Here is a 22374-nt window from a genome sequence, read left to right as displayed (position 1 = left end):
TCGACAGTTGGACTCAAGTATTTAAGATTTTCCAACGTTGGTCTGTTGAGGTCTATTAGTTTGCTCATTTGTGAGCAATAACACAAAATATTTTCATGAATTTTAATGATAATCACAAGCAAAAAACAAATTTTAGTATGAGCGTATATCTGTGGGCCTCAACTTTTATGCGGGCTGCATCACAACCTGTCTCCTTTTAATTTGCATACGTTCAAAGAAATAAAACGCCTCCCTTATTGACTTACCATTTGTAAAATGGTTCCTGTTTTCGAAAATTTCCTTCTGATCACTGTGTGAATAGACTAGTTTTATGGGTACATTTCAAGAATATGAATAGCTGGTTGCTTGGCAGATGTACTGCTTGGACTATATCAAATCTTTTACTGTTTCTGGCTTTAGTTTTTAGGCTATGCAGCTTGGAAATTTTTTGTTGTTGTTTGAATTTGGCAAATCACACAGATTATGAATAATGTCAGACAGATTTTTAAATATAGTTTAATTGTCATATTTTTTGTTTGTAAAAGACCAAAAATTGCTCTATCGTTGAAAAATTCGTGTCCTACTATCATTACAATATCTTATTTGCTTTCTTGAAGCATGGACCACAGATTTTCATTTGAATTGCGTATTTTTTCTTATTTGGCCATTGTCACCTAGAAACTGTTTAACCTGTCAAAGCAGCAGCAGTAAGGTGTTGACAGTTGGACTCAAGTATTTAAGATTTTCCATCATTGGTATGTGTTGATCTGTTAGTTCGCTCATTTTGTGGGCAATAACACTACATTTTTGCATGAATTTGTATGGCCTCTGTAGAACCATAGGCATTAATTAGTTCCAAAATTTATTCCTTGATGACTTCCGTCATAAATTCCTTATCCTTTCCTACGCGGAAATGCGTGCAGCGTTCTATAACTACATCGGATGCTCCTTTCATGGACATTTTGGAACCTTTGGTCGGGATTCTATTTTTCAATTGTACAAAGTATGACGACATACGTTTCCGTTCATGTGTGAATTTGATATTGAATACATGAAAGTAAAATAATTTATTTTTATATAGTGAAAAAAAAAAAATGGAAATGGACAGTTAGGCAAAAAATTTTTCCACGGATAGTTCCTCCCGTGTAAAATCCCCAAGGGGAAATTCCTCCGGACAATTCTATCCCCACTGAAAATTATCCCGGTAAATTTCTTTGGATCATTATGACTGAAATATTCTCTCCTTGAATTATAAGCCGGGTAAACTATTAATTTGTCTGTTTGGGTAATGTTTTCTATTTGTAGTTGAAGATTTTCCAACATGATTGACATTCAGATTAACGCCGAAGAAGAATTTATTGAAGATGAAGTAGAAATTCTTGATGGAAGCATTAAAGTTTTACCTCCAATGAGAGAACCGAAGAATCAAATTCTAGCAGAATGCAAAAATAAGACACTTGGTGAGAATTTAAACCTTTTCATGCTTATACATAAAAGAAACCCAAAAGTGTCCAATTTAGTTGTCGTTTTCTATTTTTTTTGAATTTTTAGAACTGGATTTCGTTAAATTTCTATTTTGTCTAAATTCCTTACCGTTAGACATAAACGCACTCAGTCCACTTTTTCAAATTTTACAGGAGAGAAAATAAAGTTTAAGAATTCCGACAAATTGAATTATGGTTAAAGGTCTTTTCGAAACAATTATTTCTTGCTAAGATGTGACGATGGTGCTTTTCTGCCGACGATGTTGTATTTAGTCCATTGCTTATAGTTTTCCAGGAAATGGAGTGAAAACCTTTAAGCATAATATTTTTTTATACCAGAAATAGGAAAAATAGATCGCACAAAGGTGTTTAGCCCACAATAAAAGTAAAAAGGGCAAAAGTAAGAAATCAGTATCGAGTATAAATTATAAGAAAAAGCCAGAAAGTATAGGAACAGGAAGGGCTCTGATTCTTCAATTAGGAAGTCTACTGATGAAGTGTCGTACATGTGGCTCTTCTAAAACGAATGATACTGTTAATCAAGTTGTGGCAACGGTGAAATAATATCGTCATATTTTGACTGACGGAATGATTTCCCATTTGGATATCTGGGTCTCAGCACTTTTATTATTGTGTTTATTCTTTTCCTCTAGCTCACTACCCTATTGGATTCTGTATGAAAATGTTTTTCATACAGAATCCAATGTCAGTCTAGTTACGAAATTACTTCATAAAAAAACGTTTAACAAATGAACTAAAAAGGGGAAAATAATTTTTTCTATTCTTAAGAACAATTTTGATATACATACTCAAAATTTTCCTGAATATTTGGAATTTTGTGAAATTTTCTTAGAATTTGAACGTGATGCTCATTTTCAGTCAAATACCTAACGATATCAACTGTTTATTATACAAGCATAATTGTATGAATGCTGTGGATGACGAATTCAGTTCTTTATTTAAGTATAATGTGCACCACGTTTAAATTTTTAGACTTTTGGTTTACCACAAAACACAGTGAAAACTACGCTTTCTGTATTAAAACTTTGTTTGGTGCACACCTGTTTAAAAATTCTCCCCAGTCAGGTAGTTCTATATTCAACTCATGTGCAACCATTTGTGTTTTACTCCTTACACACCGCGCAACACAGCCCAATGTCATGGGATTCTGACAATAATATCAGATATTTTCTTTGCCTTCTCGATTCGGAAAAGTTGTCGTCATAAAACACTTCTTGCAAACATTTTGGTTTTTACCTTGGTCATGGGGCAAATAATATTTAAAATTATTGAACTTTTTTACTGGTTCTCTCCTCTTAGGTTCCGTTTAGGTGGCGTGTATATCTTTAGGTTTTCACCACCGGATCAAACCCGGGTTACCACCACTATCTTGTAGGGTAGCTGTTTGCTAAACTGTATCGTTTCTTTAGGCAGACAGCTTGCTGAAAAACTTATAATCTGCTTGATACCTAGCTCACAAAATTGATCAAATATTTGACTAATGTCCATATTTTCACTGCAACACCGATGATTCTGGTGAAACTCAGTCCCAGATTGTTTAAATCGCAAAAACGTATAAACGTGCTTAGTTTGGAGAAGTCAGTTTAAGCGGACTGAACGTGTTTCTGCTTAATTACAAATGGCTAAAATGGGACTAGATAAAAATGCAAAATATCTAGCTTCGACACTAATGGACTGAAATAGACGAATTGATTGACGCAGAAAAAAAGATTCTAGATGGCAATCATAACTCCATTTCGCGAAAAAGCGGGCTAAACTCGTTTATACATAACAGTATGGAATTTGCCTACAAATACTTTTTCGCCGATCGTGAGTTTTAGTTAATAGGTCCTTGTTGTTGGTTGATTACTATGGCTGTAAGCAATCTGACTTGTTTGAATTTTTTACATCCATGCTAGATGGCTAACAGAGAACAAGATTTAAAAGCTTACTATATCAGGTAAGGGTCAATTGTAGATTCTTTCGAAATCCAAGTTTTCATGAGTTTTGACGGTTTGTATTTGAATTGTAAAATTTATTTTAAAACTGTTTATATTATAATTATTATTTACATTAAAATTATATACATTATAATTATTTTGTAGTGTCAGAAATTACGTAACAAAGCAAAGGAGGTTTTACACTATCATGTTACCATATTCTCTTTTACGATGATTATATTTTCCTCTGTCAGTCACGTACAAAGGATCTTTTGTCTCAGTGTTATTTTGGGGTAAATACGTAAAAACAAATTTCATTTGCTGATTTGCAAATAAATTTTCTAGAAATTTGAAAAATTACGATTTTGGAGGGGGAAGCTCGTTGCTATTCGCTATTGTTGCTTCTTTCCCCACTCGCAAACAATTTCTTGGGTTGTTTATGGTCTTTGATAGACAAAAAAAATTTAATAATATGTTAATTATGTGAAATCATTGACAAAACTGTTGCCATAACTTATAGAGTTTGGATTGGAAATATGAGTAAACAACAGAAAACTAATAGTCGGAACCTATACCAAAAATCTTAAAAAACCCATTACATTTATCCTTTTTTTTGGTTCAAGAGATAGAAATGTTGAGTTTTAATGAAACATGCATCGTTAGAAATAAATTTTGTATGCTGAAACGGAGCGAAATTTTCTTCCTAAATTTCCGGCGAGGGTACTTTCTAAAAAGCTTCTAGAATGCCTAGTTTGAAAACACTTGAAATTATCTTCAAATTAATATTATTTGAGCTGTGTGGCTGCTTTAGGAGTTGCCTGTAGTGCTTAACTCTGACTGAAACCTTGCCGATACAGAGGACGTCAAATTGAATAATCTTTGATCAAACTCCATAGTCAAACAATAGACTCTCAATACTCTATATACTGGCGAGTCCCCTTGGAGATTTTGCTAATGGACTCTTATCTTTGAGACTTTCAACCGACGCTGAGGCTCACATCTTAAAAATTTGTAATTCTTTTGATATCAGTTTTGAACTTAGAGGAAGAAGATTAGAAAGAAGATATTTTTCTTCGGAAGTCAAAATTTAATTGCATAGCCCAATAGATCTTCTGTGTATTGCTAAGTGACATGATTTAAAGATTTTACTTAACACTTAGTTTAGAGTAAGTAAATTTTTAAACGCCAGAATTCAAAAATGCTAAACTTTACACAGAGATAATTTGTTTACGTATTTCTTCGTTACTTGGTTCAGATACGCTTTGAAAATAGCTGCAGCTGCTGTAGAGGGTTACTTTATATATTTCCTAAGAAATCTCTTACGTAACGTTTATTCTTTCTGCTCCAGATTTTTGAAATGGACGAAAAGAACTTTAAAAGACGAAAAAAACTTTAAAAGACGCATCAAAATTTTCATTATAAATGAATGAATGAGTGTTACTTTATTAACAAACGAACTTTCACAACATCAAAGTGCCGAATTTGTCGTTCTCTGTCAGGTAAAAAACCAAATAAAAAATTGACATTGTTGGTCCATCATAAACATTGTCGGCACATCAGTATTGTTTTCAGGTACATCAACATATAACATTAAACATTATAAAAACATGCTGCTCTTCGTCAGGTACAATATAAAAACATACAACGATGATCCCGACTAGTCTGTCATTTAAGAACGCTAAAAACAAACTGACAAATGGAAGGACAAAAGCAAAATTTTCATTTATTTAGGATGTCAACAAACGCTGGCACAAAGCTCTTGCTGTAACGCTCAGTTCTTGCATTGACATGATTTAGAACCAGATTTTTTTGTGCTCTTGATTGGGGTCCTACAAAAACCAGCAGTCCGGGGTCAAGGGTGATTCTAACTTATGTAGTTAATGTAAACATACTATGGTTTACAATCTTGAACAGAGATGGATACGCAATTTGTGTTGGGGAGAGTATCCCTACACAACTTGGGCTCCTTCGTTGGTGTTTTTTACCCCTCCGCCCCGTAATGAGTGATACTTATGATCTTGGGGGGAGGGGGAGAGATAATTTTCTCTAACTTGAAAAATATTGAAAATGTACACTTGAACACTTTTTGCTAACACTTTTAATCTCAACACAAAAATTTCTCAGGTCTTGTTTGTGATTCCAAAAACAGAACAGTCTCCACAAAATGACTTTGAATTTATTGCTCCAAAGAACCTTTCAGCCTGTAAAAAGTTAAAGTATCGAAATTCTCGTGGAAAGTATTATATTGAGAAAACACGAGAAAATCTTGAAAATTAACTTCTTTTTCTTCTTTTTTTCGTCATTAAGCTGCTGATCTGACGAGAGAGAGAGTGACTTAGATCACCTAAGGGCCCAAACCTCAAAGGTCAAGTTTAAAATCTCAAGTGAATTTTTTTTTTTTGACATTAGTTTTTTTGCATTAAGAAGATTAAAGCAGAGAAATTCGTAAAGTAAAATTTGTTTATAATTTGACTTAATTCTCGAATAAATCCTTGTGTCTGTTGCTTTAAAACTCCCACCAAAATATGGACCCATCCTGGATAAATATGAGCCGGTTTTTGCATGGTCTGAACCGTACCATTTAGTTCAAGTACACATCTAGTGATATGTTTGTATACTGTCTTGGTTTAGTTATTCAGAGCCTAGAAATTTTTAAAACTGTTTAGTGTTTAAAATCTAGAACTCAAGAACCCTTGCACAACTGAATGCAAGCTATAATTAACTACAGGAGGGGGTAAATGGATTATTATGCTCTGTTCTTTGCTTCCACTATCAAGACTTCCACTATCGTGGTTTTAGCACTTGCTATTCCTATTTGCAGATAATGTCACTGTAGAAAAGAGGAAAGTCACTGGTATGAAAACTGAAGCAACCCTATGCAAGTGCGAGCTGTTGTGATCACTTTTGAAGCGATCGCAAATTTCCAAATTTCCAAAAGCGCATTATAATCTGCAAATTTGAATAAGTAAATACATTTTGAAATCATTTAAATAGTGTACTTTTTGTTTTTTGATCTAAGATTTTTACTCAAGTATTCAATAAACAATGCTATTGGTTTTTTTCAAGCGATAATTAGATGTCCTGGCTAGGGGGAGGGTTATTTAGACAGACAACAAAGCTTACACGTTTAATTAATAATACTAGAAATTTTCCACATTTAATTCATACTAAAGAAAAAATTAATAAAAATAAGAAGTAAATTTAAAAATAAAAAATAAAAAAAAACGAGAGAAAAAACAAAAGAAAAAAATGTCATGGTTTGTTATAGGAGAATATGGCAAGGTTCTGATGAACTTTTGAAGTTCAATCTAGAAAGAATTCGAAACAAAAGGGGTGTTATTAAAACAAAAAGTTTTAATAATCTAATCAAGGCCGTATAAAGGGGGCTTGGGGGTTTGACGTCCCCCCATTATTATTTTGTCCTGACTCATAAAAATTAGTTATTAATTAATAAAAATGAAATGAACTTTAAATATTTCGGTGCCCCCCCTAAAATCTTAACTAATATATTTTCATGTCTTCTACATCCTAAGTAAGTTTTTAATAAAGGATTTTTTTGAAGTGTTTTATTGCTTAATATATTCATGGAAGAAATCTTAATTTTATGCCTTCAAGCTGTGTTGATAGGGGTTCTTTTTCGGTCTTTCAGATCAAACCGTGGCTAACAAAATAAACTCTGGAGATATGATCGATTATTCAGAAATGAGAAAAAATCCACGAAAACAGTTATTCAAGACAGGAAAGGTAAATTTGAAATGCAAGCTGCCCTCAACACTTGTAGTGACAATAAAAAGAAGCTTATGCTAGAGACAAGTGAAAATTGGTGGAGGAAATGACAAACTAACTCAAATACATTCCTTAAAATAGCTCAAATTTCGATGTTGAATAATTGAATTATATAAATACTTACTTATATAAATAAAAACAAAAAAAAATTAGTTAAATTCGATAACGATGTTTTTCATCTTTTAAAATTTAAAATCTAAAGCAAAGTATTGGTCTAGTGACTGGAAAAAACTTCTAGACATAACAAATGGATACCAACCCAAAAACCTTCTAGACATAACAAATGGATACCCAATCAATCAACCGAAAAATTATACTCAAGGGTGTATTGTATTTGTATAAATAATGAAAACTAATTAGCTAAAGTTGACCATGCTTGTCATTCGTAAAATCATAATAGCATAATTTGAAAGAGGCACAACGCGAAAAATAAATGATGCACAAAATAATTATTGGATTTAGGTTTAACCTAAATGATTAGGTTCCAATGGGAAATTAGTGAACAATATTTGACCATGAACATTTGACCAGAACAATTTGACCAGAACAATTTTTGTTCTGAAACACTTATGTATGAAGTTTTTGAAATCACGTTGAAGTAAGAAGACTATAAATGTGCCAAATTTAATGCATACTAAAGAAAAAATTAATAAAAAGAAGAAGTAAATTTAAAAATAAAAAATAAAAAAAAAACGAGAGAAAAAACAAAAGAAAAAAATGTCATGGTTTGTTATAGGAGAATATGGCAAGGTTCTGATGAACTTTTGAAGTTCAATCTAGAAAGAATTCGAAACAAAAGGGGTGTTATTAAAACAAAAAGTTTTAATAATCTAATCACGGCCGTATAAAGGGGGCTTGGGGGTTTGACGTCCCCCCATGTTTTTTTTGTCCTGACTCATAAAAATTAGTTATTAATTAATAAAAATGAAATGAACTTTACTTTTTTCTGTGCCCCCCCCCTAAAATCTTAACTAATATATGTTCATGTCTTCTACATCCTAAGTAAGTTTTTAATAAAGGATTATTTTTTATGTGTTTTATTGCTTAATATCTTACTGGAAGAAATCTTACTTTTATGCCTTCAATCTGTGTTGATAGGGGTTCTTTTTCGGTCTTTCAGATCAAACCGTGGCTAACAAAATAAACTCTGGAGATATGATCGATTATTCAGAAATGAGAAAAAATCCACGAAAACAGTTATTCAAGACAGGAAAGGTAAATTTGAAATGCAAGCTGCCCTCAACACTTGTAGTGACAATAAAAAGAAGCTTATGCTAGAGACAAGTGAAAATTGGTGGAGGAAATGACAAACTAACTCAAATACATTCCTTAAAATAGCTCAAATTTCGATGTTGAATAATTGAATTATATAAATACTTACTTATATAAATAAAAACAAAACAAATTAGTTAAATTCGATAACGATGTTTTTCATCTTTTAAAATTTAAAATCTAAAGCAAAGTATTGGTCTAGTGACTGGAAAAAACTTCTAGACATAACAAATGGATACCAACCCAAAAAACTTCTAGACATAACAAATGGATACCCAATCAATCAACCCAAAAATTATACTCAAGGGTGTATTGTATTTGTATAAATAATGAAAACTAATTAGCTAAAGTTGACCATGCTTGTCATTCGTAAAATCATAATAGCATAATTTGAAAGAGGCACAACGCGAAAAATAAATGATGCACAAAATAATTATTGGATTTAGGTTTAACCTAAATGATTAGGTTCCAATGGGAAATTAGTGAACAATATTTGACTTGTATCCAGTTAAGATGGATTATTTTTAAATTTTAAGAAGTACATAATGTCATGTAACAATACTGATGTTCAAATATTTTGTCCGATTGTCTGCCTTATTTGCTTTGATTTTATTGATTTTAATAAATATTCGAATGAGTACAAAATCTGACACCTGACTGACATTCTGGTGTGTCTAAGAAACTATAGAAATAACGTTAATATAATCAAAACTTAATTTTAACAGATTATCTGGTGTTTTTGCCTCGTAATTTTACTTTGAAAATGACTTAAGAAGGTATGTTAAGGGCGCTGGAAAGGAGTAACGAATTATGCCAATGTCGGAATTTATTTCAATCGTTTTTTCTGGCCTAGATTATTTAATTGTACCAATTTTCAGAAAAAAAGCCGTTTCTGAGATAAAATACATACATGCATACAAATACAATTACTGCTCATTTAAAGGTAAATTTTTTTTTGTATAACTGTCATTATTATCTTTATTTTTCCAATCTGTTTTTTTATTCCGTTATTATAATTATTATTCTATTATACCCTTTTTGATTTTTATTTCCGTCTTGTAGTTTCTGTTATTTTTTACCATCATTTCTTTGATCAAAATTTGCACTTCCTATTCGGATTCAAAAAGCTATATTACATGACAATAAACCAAAAGCAAAACTTTTCTCTCTTTCTATACACAAACGGAAGAGGTAAAAAGGGGGTAAAGAGGGAAGTTATGAATAGATTGGGATGGAAGAAAAGTGTGTGCACCTGGACTCGTTGCTTGCTGTCCGGTGTCACAGTGAGCTCTGGGTAGCTGCAGTAGAAGTAAAAGTTTGACATAAAAGCCTTTACTTACTTTGATAATAATTGATGATTGATTTATGTATACATCTATCCAAATAATACTATGAAAAAATTTGAATCTGTAAATTTCATGAACTTAAGTCTTCAATATAATGTAAAGTTAAAATAAAATTAGAACGATGTTTGGACTCAGTAATCCAAACAATTCTTAAGGTAAATAACCAGATGATATCATAACATTAATATTAAATAAAATGTCATTAAATTAATACAAAATATTATCCCCTGTAAAAGTCAGCTTACTGGCCCAGTGAGGATTTCACGAAGCTGGGAATAGCCAACATACCAAAACCAAAATTAAAACATATTTCATTACGGTTTCCCGAAAGAGTTTTAAGGGACAATTGTTTTAAAGGGAGCAATAAGCGACTTTAGGTGATCTTGAAACTATCAGAAGTGCTCGGTATTGAATCTTTTTCATGTGGTTCTTCTGGTCCAAAGTCAGGCTTAAATGCCAAACGGGAAAAGCGTATTCTACCAGCGGTTGGATAAACGTAAGGAAATACGCAATAAGTGCGGGGTTTGGAGGCGAACCCCCCAGCCTATTCCCAGTTAATGCAAGTTAGTTTCACTATTGCTATTTTTCGGGCCTATTCTTGCGCACTGGTCGAACAAAATATCCAAAAATCATTCATTTGCTAACATTTTTACTAAAACGGTCAAATCATCAGCATAATGTAAGTCCGAGGTTTTTACTTACCGATTTGATTTCATTCTCTAAAATGGCCTTCGCTGTGTCCGTTATGACAAAGTCCATTAAATTGACCTGTGTAAATGAGTATAGAGAGCAACTCTGCTTGACTTCTGATTCAATACAAAACCTACTACGAACCTTCTTTTCTGCCTCAACCGTATTGAAGTATATCTCTGACGTAGGACTAATCACTTCAATGTATTTACCTGGTATTCTTTACAAGGATGTTAACTTTTCTATAACTCTTCTATCGGCTTAATCAAATACTTGTTTATTCTATCGGTTTATATGCTTATATGCTCTGGGGGCATATACAAAATTAAAACAAATTAAAAGATTGATTCTTTACTCAAAATTTTTAAAATTAAAATATGCCAGATTATGGCTCAAGTATAGTTACTTTTTAACATCTTAGTTCCGCCAAAACATCTGGTGACCCCCCCCCCCGTCCAACGTCACAAGGATCACCAGGCTATTTGAAGACGGGTAGGACGCTTGGTTGCTTTGTTAGCGTTCTCTTCATTGCTCTTAACTTTTTGGTTTTATCCCCTGCATCAACCTTGATCTTAAGGAATGAAAAAATACCGCGATTGCCATGTATTACATCAATCTTTATTGACTTGTCTGACGTAACTCGTTATATTATGTCTTCTTTCAGATCTCCCATCGAGTGGGGGGGGGGATCTGGTTGCTCTCAAATCACTCTTGACTCTTAAAAAGGCCATTATAACTTCCCCTTTCAAATTTTGGCCCTGTATTCATTACTGAAAGTTTCATTTTCCTAACCTAACCCTTTTCCAAGATAGCAAAAAGTAGCTAAACTAGAATTTGACAATCAATAATCATTCATAGACTATCTTCCAATTGATTTAACAGTTTGTCAAAATAGTGGAAATGAGTTAATAAAATTGAGTTAATCAAATCAACTCAATTGACAAGGCAATCAACTCTTACAGTTCTCAATTATTTATCTAAGAATACAAACTTGGCCGACCCATCCTCTGCCCTTCCTAAAACCATGCTTTTTCTCTCTTAGAACTCTATCTACATTATCCCTAAGCCTAAAAGTATCTTCATGATTCGTAATTTTCTTCCTACAAAAAGAAGGCTAATGCTTCTGTAATAACTACTCTCGCTCTTTATCCCTTTTGTACAGAAAGGTTTAATTAAAGTTTTTCTAGAATCGCTTTTTACTTCCCTTCTTTCAAAAATTACTCATAATCTTCTCTAATGTATCTATTAAATTCACCTTTATTATTTTTCAACCCTATAATCCTGTCTAATTTTCCTCGCAAAATGAATAATTCTTCTTTTGTCACAAACAAGTCTCACAAACTATTTAATCATATCTTTATTGTTTCTTGTAACTATATCACGGTTTAGCAGAATCTCGAACTGTTCTGCCCATCTCTCTTCAACTCTTTTCTCATCAAAAGTGTTTCCTTTTTTTTTAGCTGGGAGAAACCCAGCTTGACTATTGTCTCTCATTTTCTACCGTTCCAATACAATATTTTATTGTTAATTCAGTTTGGCTGTATTTTCTAGAACTTCAGCAATTCTATCCATGGCCTTCACTTCACCACCACCTCAATTCATATTTAACGTTCTCTCTACTTTCCTTATATTCCTCTTAGTTTTACATGATCAAATACTCAAATACTTTTTGTAAAAGCCCGACTTCTTCTCGTGTCCCTGTATTGTGTCTAACATTGTGTTATAATTTTTTGCCTTCCAATTGCATGCTTAATAAAGTAGCAATATGTTATTATAACAGTAGCTAACACACTCTACTCGGTGAATTTTTATTATCTATACTCGCTCTAGTTTGTTGAATTGCTTAAGTATTTTGGCACAAAAGTAAAAGCCGAGCTATCCAGATTTGGCTAAAGGGATGTTTCGAAATGACTTGAAACCTCCAGGGCTAGCAATGAAGGTGACGCTCTGTGCTACTGGGATGGAGGAAAATTTCTTTAAGCCAGCTGGTTTTTGGAAATTTATTGATATGGGTGCTTTTATCCAAATATTTGTTATGTGTATTATTATCATGTGCTATTATTTCGTGTACTTTTTTTTAACATGACCTAAAGCTCCTTCTGTTGAAATGTCTATTTATCTATATGCCATTAGTTCTTTCTGAGAAATTACGGATAAACCTAAATTTCTACACACATAGTGTCTATTGATTTATTTAAGTTCAACATCCCCCTCAGACCTACATGAAATTTTCAGCTTAATACCCTAACCTACAGGTTTCTATGGGATTTTAGCACTGTTAGACGGTGCTTAATCTTTAAATCCCAAACAAATTGCATTTAAGATATAAATCTAACTATGAGGTGGAAGGAATTGAACTACGTGTCAAAGGACACCTTTTTAGGACACTGTTCAGACACGTTAAACTTGTCGTTTTTACTGACAGTTTTATTTACTAGTCACAATCCTGTAGCTTAATAGTTTTTAGGTCGTAAGAGGCTTGTCAATCATAACGACCGGAATAGTTTCCTAATAAAACAGTAATTATAGTCATGGCTAAAGCCAAACTCACTGCTAATACTTTTTTGCAATTTAAATAATCAAATTCACTGATCAATATTGGATAATAACCCTTGACAATAAAAGGCACAACAGATCGTATGTGACGTTCTTCTCGTTATATATATAAAATCAAAGTTCTTCTGATTTTGGACGGCACGAATCTATAGAACAAGGTCTGAATTAAAATATCACAACAGGGATAGTCGATTGCGAATTTTCTTGACCAGGGAAATCACTCTTTCTCCACTGCGTCTCCGCTTGGATTTTTTAAGCTTTCAATACTTTCGTGTGGCTGTTTTAAGATACGTTTAAAAAATATTTTTAGTGTTGATTGCTACCTGGTGTCGTTTTTAAGGATTCTTCTATAGAAGTCGCGAATAAATGTGGTGGCATCAAAAGTGTTAATTTTGATCTTTGGTTCTTCAATAGATTTATTTTGAGTCTAGAAATTAATTGTTTTAGCTCTTAATTGAAGTGTTGTCCTCCGGCAGTGTCTGGAACGTTTTTTTTTAAATATAAATTTTGTAATTTTTTTCTTTTCAGTTTTTAGATTAGGCTTTTAATTTTTTCGCTTTTACTTTCTAAAAAGTGAACAATGTTCAGATAAATAATGTTCGTGAATTTCTTTTCAGTTTCGTCAAAGATATATGAAGAAGAGTACAGTTCCTTTTACGGATCTTAGTGTAAAACTGAAAATTAGTAGTTTGGTAAGTTTTCTAATTTAGTATGCTCTTCCTATTTTATTTACTTACTTTTTTGTGCTAGAGTTGGATATTTTTGAAAAATCTGTTTTTAGATGATTTTTCAAAAAGAACACAATCAAGGAGAACAATTGTCTATCCCGGCGGAAAGATTACCCGCATCTTATCAAAGAAATACTTTTTTAAAGCCTTTATTTTTGTCCTGGCGTTTCTTTATAATATATAATTACACTGATAGCTAGAAGCATTTCCATAAGCGAGGCTCGAACTCACCGCCCTATATTTTTCTCTAGGTAAAAATTCGGGGCCGAGCAATGATGATATATTTTCTAAACATTTACCATAACTGGACTCCAATCCTTGCCGACAAACTCCTTACGGGAAAACGAATAATGTTTTTTTTTTAAAACGATTGAAAATTCTGACCTTACGATTTTTGGTGTTTCATAAACGAAAATATCGGACCTTACTTCATATTATTTAAGGTTAAAGAATTTAAGACCTTCATTTAGGCATTTAATAATATATAGCCTTCATGTTTTTTTTTCTTTACAATATCTTTCTGTTGGCAATCTTAATGGTCAATTAAAGAAATTGACTGAGAGATGCTGTAGACAAAGTTTTAAGAGAATAACTTTAAGGCTCAGCTATATCAGAGAGAGAGAGAGAGAGAGAGAGAGAGAGAGAGAGAGAGAGAGAGAGAGAGAGAGAGAGAGAGAGAGAGAGAGAGAGAGAGAGAGAGAGAGAGAGAGAGAGAGAGAGAGAGAGAGAGAGAGAGAGAGAGAGAGAGAGAGAGAGAGAGAGAGAGAGAGAGAGAGAGAGAGAGAGAGAGAGAGAGAGAGAGAGAGAGAGAGAGAGAGAGAGAGAGAGAGAGAGAGAGAGAGAGAGAGAGAGAGAGAGAGAGAGAGAGAGAGAGAGAGAGATAGAGAGAGAGAGAGAGAGATAGATGGAGAAAGAGTTAGGGAGAGGTAGATAGGAATAGAGTTAGTTATTTAGAGATATAGATACTTATAGTGAGAGATAAATATATATAGAACGATATATAGAGAGTTAGAGATAGAGAGATAGATAGATATATATATAGAGAGAGAGAGAGAGATAAATAGGGAGGGAGAGAGAGGGAGGGAGGGAGGGATAGTTCTGTCCAAGACAAAGCACTTTTATGCGTCTTGTCACAATAATTTGACTTTCAAGGAGAAGTAATGCGTCCCAAAAACAAAGGAGAATCGATGTTATCTTAGTATCTGTATTTTCTTAAACTTGCTTTGAAGAATAACTTTCGACACATTTATTCGTATGATTATTTACCTAAAAATCACATCCCAGGCTTTTTATCTTACATATATTTACTATCTTTAGTTTGTATGTTTGGAATCCAATTTCTCTGACTAACGTATTTCGAAAATTAGAAATGTTGAACCTGTATTCAAGAAAACATTTCTTCTGGAGAGTGCTAATTGACAAAATGCTTCTAAGATGCCCCCCTCCCAACAGATGGACAGATAGTTCTGTCCAAGACAAAGCACTTATGCGTCTTGTCATAATAATTTGACTTTCAAGGAGTCGTAATGCGTCCCAAAAACAAATGAGAATCGATGTTATCTTAGTATCTGTATTTTCTTAAACTTGCTTTGAAGAATAACTTTCGACACATTTATTCGTATGATTCTTTACCTAAAAATCACATCCCAGGCTTTTTATCTAACATATATTTACTATATTTAGTTTTTATGTTTGTAATCAAATTTCTCTTACTAACGTATTTTTAAAATTATAAATGTTTAACCTGTCTTAAATAAAACATATCTTCTTGAGATTGATCAGTTAACCCATGCTTATCCGATGGCCCCCCCCCCCTCCAAAAACAAACACCCAGTTGAAAGTAATCCTTTTAAATATTCTTTGAAACCTACGAAATTTTTGTTCTGAAACACTTGTGTTTCTGAAACACTTATGAAACACTTATGAAGTTTTTGAAATCACGTTGAAGTAAGAATACTATAAATGTGCCAAATTTAATGCATAATCAAGAAAAAATTAATAAAAAGAAGTAAATTTAAAAATAAAAAATAAAAAAAAAAACGAGAGAAGAAACACAAGAAAAAAATGTCAGGTTTTGTTATAGGAGAATATGGCAAGGTTCTGATGAACTTTTGAAGTTAAATATAGAAAGAATTCGAAACACAATGGGTATTATTAAAACAAAAAGTTTTAATAATCTAACCAAGGCCGTCTAAAGGGGGCTAGGGGGTTTGACGTCCCCCCATGATTATTTTGTCCTTCATAATAAAAATTATTTTTTAATTAATAAAAATGAAATGAACTTTAAATCGTTCGGTGCCCCCCCCCTAAAATCTTAACTAATACATTTTCATGTCTTCTACATCCTAAGTAAGTTTTTAATAAAGGATTTTTTTGAAGTGTTTTATTGCTTAATATCTTCCTGGAAGAAATCTTACTTTTATACCTTCAAGCTGTGTTGATAGGGGTTCTTTTTCGGTCTTTCAGATCAAACCGTGGCTAACAAAATAAACTCTGGAAATATGCTCGATTATTCAGAAATGAGAAAAAATCCACGAAAACAGTTATTCAAGACAGGAAAGGTAAATTTGAAATGCAAGCTGCGCTCAACACTTGTAGTGACAATAAAAAGAAGACAAGTGAAAATTGGTGGAGGAAATGACAAACTAACTCAAATACATTCCTTAAAATAGCTCAAATTTCGATGTTGAATAATTTAATTATATAAATACTTACTTATATAAATAAAAACAAAACAAATTAGTTAAATTCGATAACGATGTTTTTCATCTTTTAAAATTTAAAATCTAAAGCAAAGTATTGGTCTAGTGACTGGAAAAAACTTCTAGACATAACAAATGGATACCAACCCAAAAACCTTCTAGACATAACAAATGGATACCCAATCAATCAACCGAAAAATTATACTCAAGGGTGTATTGTATTTGTATAAATAATGAAAACTAATTAGCTAAAGTTGACCATGCTTGTCATTCGTAAAATCATAATAGCATAATTTGAAAGAGGCACAACGCGAAAAATAAATGATGCACAAAATAATTATTGGATTTAGGTTTAACCTAAATGATTAGGTTCCAATGGGAAATTAGTGAACAATATTTGACTTGTATCCAGTTAAGATGGATTATTTTTAAATTTTAAGAAGTACATAATGTCATGTAACAATACTGATGTTCAAATATTTTGTCCGATTGTCTGCCTTATTTGCTTTGATTTTATTGATTTTAATAAATATTCGAATGAGTACAAAATCTGACCCCTGAATTTAGTTTCCCATGTATTTCTTAACTGATATTCTGGTTTGTCTAAGAAACTATAGAAATAACGTTAATATAATCAAAACTTAATTTTAACAGATTATCTGGTGTTTTTGCCTCGTAATTTTACTTTGAAAATGACTTAAGAAGGTATGTTAAGGGCACTGGAAAGGAGTAACGAATTATGCCAATGTCGGAATTTATGTCAATCGTTTTTTCTGGCCTAGATTATTTAATTGTACCAATTTTCAGAAAAAAAGCCGTTTCTGAGATAAAATACATACATGCATACAAATACAATTACTGCTCATTTAAAGGTAATTTTTTTTTTTGTATAACTGTCATTATTATCTTTATTTTTCCAATATGTTTTTTTATTCCGTTATTATAATTATTATTCTATTATACCCTTTTTGATTTTTATTTCCGTCTTGTAGTTTCTGTTATTTTTTACCATCATTTCTTTGATCAAAATTTGCACTTCCTATTCGGATTCAAAAAGCTATATTACGTGACAATAAACCAAAAGCAAAACTTTTCTCTCTTTCTATACACAAACGGAAGAGGTAAAAAGGGGGTAAAGAGGGAAGTTATGAATAGATTGGGATGGAAGAAAAGTGTGTGCACCTGGACTCGTTGCTTGCTGTCCGGTGTCACAGTGAGCTATGGGTAGCTGCAGTAGAATTAAAAGTTTGACATAAAAGACTTTACTTCCTTTGATCATAATTGATGATTGATTTATGTATACATCTATCCAAATAATACTATGAAAAAATTTGAATCTGTAAATTTCATGAACTTAAGTCTTCAATATAATGTAAAGTTAAAATAAAATTAGAACGATGTTTGGACTCAGTAATCCAAACAATTCTTAAGGTAAAATAACCAGATGATATCATAACATTAATATTAAATAAAATGTCATTAAATTAATACAAAATATTATCCCCTGTAAAAGTCAGCTTACTGGCCCAGTGAGGATTTCACGAAGCTGGGAATAGCCAACATACCAAAACCAAAATTAAAACGTATTTCATTACGGTTTCCCGAAAGAGTTGTAAGGGAAAATTGTTTTAAAGGGAGCAATAAGGGACTTTAGGAGATCTTGAAACTATCAGAAGTGCTCGGTATTGAATCACTTACCTTTGTAGTATTGTTAGTGAAGACAGTAGGAACAATGAACATGTTAAAAGTAGAATAGCTAAGACTCAACTCTTCTAGAATTAGAATATGCTGATGATTTATAAGCATCCTAGATGAAAGTATGAGCAAAAAGAATGAACTCTTAGAGGGTTTATGACTACATAGTGCTAGAATAGGTTTAAAAATTAATGTTAAGAAGACTAAGTCACTTACCTTAGTAGTATTGTTAGTGTAGACAGTGGGAGCAGTGAGTATGTTAAAAGACACTGCTGCGGTTAAGGTAGGAAATAAGGTTAGCAGCTGGTATTGTATTAAATTGGGAGTTAAGCAGGGTTTTTTTCTATCCTGCTTTATATGGATCATTTTGACGGATTTTGTCTTAAGGAGCAAAGGAATGGCAATGAGAGACCTCGGAATTAAATGGGGAGGAAAAACTCCTAGAATAAGAATATGCTGATGATTTAAACATCCTAGATGAAAGTGTGAGCAAAAAGAATGAAATTTTCGAGGTTTTGTGACTTCAGGGTGCTAGAATAGGTTTAGTGAAAAATGATCAAAAGATTGATCAGGCTGGCAGCTACACTTACCTTGGTAGTATTGTTAGTGAAGACAGTGGGAGCAGTGAATATGTTAAAACTAGAATAGCGAAGGCTCAGCTATATCAGAGAGAGAGAGAGAGAGAGAGAGAGAGAGAGAGAGAGAGAGAGAGAGAGAGAGAGAGAGAGAGAGAGAGAGAGAGAGAGAGAGAGAGAGAGAGAGAGAGAGAGAGAGAGAGAGAGAGAGAGAGAGAGAGAGAGAGAGAGAGAGAGAGAGAGAGAGAGAGAGAGAGATAGAGAGAGATAGAGAGAGAGCGAGATAGAGAGAGAGAGGGAGAGGGATGGAGGGAGATAGAGACAGAGGAAGAGAGTAAGGGAGATAAAGAGAGAGAGAGAGAGATCGTGAGAGAAATAGATAGAGATAGATATAGAGACAGAGAGAGAGATAGATATATAGAGATATAGATATAGATATATAGAGAGATAGAGAGACAGATATAGAGAGAGATAAAGAGAGAGAGAGATAGAGAGATAGAGAGAGAGAGAGATATAGAGAGAGAGAGGGAGGTGGAGGGAGGGAGGGAGGGATAGTTCTGTCCAAGACAAAGCACTTATGCGGCTTGTCACAAAAATTTGACTTTCAAGGAGTCGTAATGCGTAACAAAAACAAAGGATAATCTATGTTATCTTAGTATCTGTATTTTCTTAAACTTGCTTTGAAGACTAACTTTCGACACATTTATTCGTATGATTCTTTACCTAAAAATCACATCCCAGGCTATATATCTTAAATATATTTAATATATATAGTTTTTATGTTTGTACTCAAATTTCTCTTAATACCGTATTTTTAAAATTATAAATTATTAACCTGTCTTAAATAAAACATTTCTTATGGAGAGTGCTCATTGAACAAATGATTCTAAGATGCCCCCCCCCCCTCCAAAAAAAAACACCCAGTTGAAAGTAATCCTTTTAAATATTCTTTGAAACCTACGAAATTTTTGTTCTGAAACACTTATGTATGAAGTTTGTTTGCTAAATTATTTTAATAACATAAGAAACTTTTATAATAAAAATTATCAAAAATAATTTCAACCTAGAAAGAGACGTTTGTTGAATAGCCCAACTAAACATCATGGGTGTATCATCCTATCGATTTCGTTGTGTAGCAATAAAAGTTAACATAACGAAGAAAATCGTAGTAGGTGCACAATATTCCTGAAAAAAATCGTTAAAAATCATGGTTTTCTGTTATGAATAGGTAAAATATGGAACCAAATGCGGAGCAAATGGTAGAGAAAAAATGTTTTTACTTTGATTTCCTTCGTTCTTTAAGTATTTAATATTTAAAAAAATAAGAAGTAAAAAAAAAATGTGGTGATACAAATCTGGAAACAAATGAGAATCAGTTCTACCCTACCAAAGAAAAAAAAACTGGAAAAATGAGACAAATTCATTATAATTTGTAAGGTATGGGCCTTTACTGAGTTTTAAAATCCTGAAGGCCACTGTACTTTGTTTTTATAAATACAAAATCAGAATTTTGTCTAACATATGCATGGTGTCTAAATATAATAAAAAAGGACCTATAGGATATTGGTTCACTATCAATTGTAGTTACGTAAAATAAAGTTATCATATAGTTCTGGCATTTTAATAATGTTAAGTTTATTAACAATCTTTTTTTTAAGGCCCTTCAAAGAGCATATACAAGAAGTGGACCAGTTGTTGAAATAGGTAAGATGCATTTTTATTTGTCAGTTCGTATTTCAATTATGAAAATTTAAATCCCTACAAATGTAACTCATAGAAATAAGATATTTAGGTATTAATGATAGATTTAGGAAGAATCAATTGTTAATGCTGCTAAATGATATTGCCAGATAATGTATCAAATTTTTTTTTCAAGCCCTACTGATCACGCAATTGGTTATACATGCCGGTCATAGGCATATACCGGGTCTAAATGCCTAATGTGTTAGGTAAAACTATTCTGCATAGTATTGTAATAAGATTTATTTTTTTACTTCACACTGTCCAAATACTTTACAACATTTAATAACAATAATTAATAACAAAAGTGCTAGAAAAAATTTCGAAAAATCAAGGAATATAAAATATAAAAATACTAACTTTCAGTGGGGAGTGATCGTGCTTTGTTTTCTTTTATAGAGTTTGAAATTTGTTAAATTGTTAACTATTTAGTGTTTCTGGGTAAGAGAGGCGGAGCGCGTCTACCTGTCCCCTAATATTAGGATACAGTGCTTGGTCCCAGTTTAAAAACAGTTGAACACGTTTACTTCTTAAAAGTAAGCACTTTGGGAGTCGACTTTTGGGGCCTTTGGTCTTTTGAATGGCTCGTCTTATATTGAGTAAAAACAGTTCATAATTCTAGTCTGAAAGAAGATGTGTAGTGACCGCCTGTTCTACTAAAGTTCGCGTGTCATACATTATTTAATAAAGGGGTAATATTATTGGCTAGTGGGTCCCGCACGATTCCATATATTCTTATAGCATCCAGTCCTAGAATACAAGGGAATGGTAGCTCTTTATATACTATTGCTGTTACCGTTATTTAATTATTCCCTGTGCTAAATTTTAAGGGACATTCCATCAAAATTGTCAGGTTGTGACCTGTTATAAAGGTCAGGGTATTTTGGCATCTGCTAACATGATTTTATACACTACGAAGAAACATCCTAAAAACTTCCTCTCTAAATAAGGATTATGAAGCACCTGTATCATAGGAAACGCAATTGCGCTGCCTAAGTAAAGAACAATGTTGGCACAATTTTTTTTCCTGGGCATTCCAGGGCTCTTCGTTTGAAGGAGTTGTTGTAGAAATTTCGAAAAGGCTCAATCGATAGGAAATTCAAAGGGCTAATGCCCTTTTTAATAGTCGAAAGTGATTTGAGGGCAACCAACCCCCCTCAAACGCCCACCTTTTCCCCAAACACATCCAATCAAAATTGTTAGATAGTTTCGCATTTTGTATTTTGCTTCTTAATATTTTTATTTTACTAAAATCATTTTGATCTTGTGGTGTGTACCAATGCTGTAAAAAATTTTGAGATAAAATTGGCACAAATGCTGCACGATGTTTGGTTAATACTATTGGCTTATCTTCTTCTGAAATTCCAGTCTCTCACAAACCACTAATTATACCAACGTCCTCCTTGAAATTTTAAGAGTATGAAGGAAGACATATCGGATTGACCGATGTCTCCCTGTATAATGAAAAAAAATGCTACATCATAGAAGGCTTGATTTGATGAATCTACGGCATAGTTTGGATGTATGATTACTTGCTTACTGTCGAATTTTTCTTCATTTATGTAGATTATAGATCCGCGGCTCATATGGGATGGAGTGGAGCGCAGTCAGAACATGACTGTTTGTTATCAATGACCCACTAAACATATTTCATTTTTTATCTCCAGGATTATATATGTTGATCTTTACTATCCATGGAAGGCTTCCCTCATCTGGTTTTAGATGAACATACAATCTCAGAACACCCTTTTCAGAATGGAGATTTATGTTTTTCTCCATTATTTTAACCTTTGTTTTTCCGCAACCATCCACGGAAGGCTTTAATTGCACACACAATCGAAGGCACGCAATCTGACGGACTGTGGAGAAATATTTCTCCAC

The 22374-nt window shown here is 32.7% G+C and overlaps 3 long non-coding RNA genes across 4 annotated transcripts in view; 2 read left to right on the top strand and 1 right to left on the bottom strand.

The window, feature by feature from the left end:
* LOC148942994 (uncharacterized) overlaps positions 1-22374 on the bottom strand; it is a 151252-nt gene that overhangs the window by 16322 nt on the left and 112556 nt on the right. The window lies entirely within an intron of this gene.
* LOC148942999 (uncharacterized) lies at positions 1239-7184 on the top strand. Its single transcript, XR_016143095.1, has 3 exons — positions 1239-1439; positions 6225-6285; positions 7053-7184. It is a non-coding gene; the product is annotated as an uncharacterized LOC148942999 (long non-coding RNA).
* Positions 8313-21475, top strand: LOC148942998 (uncharacterized). Its single transcript, XR_016143094.1, has 3 exons — positions 8313-8404; positions 13671-13745; positions 20412-21475. It is a non-coding gene; the product is annotated as an uncharacterized LOC148942998 (long non-coding RNA).

This window comes from Artemia sp. Qi Xiang Cuo, chromosome 16, assembly GCF_049724085.1.
Source record: "Artemia sp. Qi Xiang Cuo chromosome 16, ASM4972408v1, whole genome shotgun sequence".
Classification (NCBI taxonomy): domain Eukaryota; kingdom Metazoa; phylum Arthropoda; class Branchiopoda; order Anostraca; family Artemiidae; genus Artemia; species Artemia sp. Qi Xiang Cuo.
The sequence above is the reverse complement of the archived record's forward strand: the minus strand, read 5'-3'. Positions and strand labels throughout refer to the sequence as shown.